The sequence below is a fragment of the Apium graveolens genome, chromosome 4 (genome assembly GCF_009905375.1).
Source record: "Apium graveolens cultivar Ventura chromosome 4, ASM990537v1, whole genome shotgun sequence".
NCBI lineage: Eukaryota > Viridiplantae > Streptophyta > Magnoliopsida > Apiales > Apiaceae > Apium > Apium graveolens.
Window position 1 is genome coordinate 128,804,237 of NC_133650.1, and position 887 is coordinate 128,805,123.

Here is an 887-nt window from a genome sequence, read left to right on the forward strand (position 1 = left end):
CAGCACCTCCTTGTTGAGGATATGATTGCCTTTAAGCATAATGTTGTGATTGCTGGAATCCAGGTGCATTAAACTGCTTACAGATAGGATGCTGATATGGTTGCTGAACAGTATTCTAATTATTGCTCCAACTGAAATTGGGATGATTTCTGTTGTTAGGATGATAAGTAGCTGGTACAGGCTGCTGCGGTTGCTGATAATTATTCACATACTGAACAGATTCATTCACAAGAGAACATTGATCTGTAGCATGAGAGCCTGCACAAAGCTCACAGACCATAGCTATCTGATTGACTCCGTAGTTGGCTAAAGAATCGACCTTCAAAGACAGCGCTTGGAGCTGCGCTGCAATAGCTGTAGCTACATCGACTTCTAGAATACCTGCTACCTTCCCAGGCATCATCCTTTGAGTTGGGTTTTGATGCTCATTTGAGCCATAGTTTCAATAAGATTATAAGCCTCGGTATAGCTTTTGGCCCACAAGGCGACTCCAGCTGCTGCATCGAGCATGGGCCGAGATTGGGCCCCCAAACCATTATAGAAACCGGTGATCACCATTCAGTCAGGCATACCATGATGTGGACACTTTCTCAACATCTCCTTGTAGCGCTCCCAAGCTTCGCACATAGATTCTGTTGGTTGCTGCGCAAACTGAGTAAGAGCACTCCTCATAGCTGCAGTTTTCGCCATTGGATAGAACTTCACCAGAAACTTTTGCGCAAGATCTTGCCAAGTAGTGATGGACCCAGCTGGTTCAGAATGTAACCAGTCCTTAGCTTTATCCCTTAGAGAGAATGGGAAAATCCTCAGCTTGATAGCCTCATCATTCACACCATTATATTTGAAAGTACTACAGATCTCCACAAAATTCCTGATAAGCATGTTGG

General features: G+C 44.3%; 1 non-coding gene across 1 annotated transcript; it reads left to right on the forward strand.

Annotated features, from left to right (window-relative positions):
* Window positions 1-568: 568 nt before the first annotated feature.
* Window positions 569-675, forward strand: LOC141722683 (small nucleolar RNA R71). The gene has a single exon (XR_012575688.1). It is a non-coding gene; the product is annotated as a small nucleolar RNA R71 (small nucleolar RNA).
* Window positions 676-887: the final 212 nt, after the last annotated feature.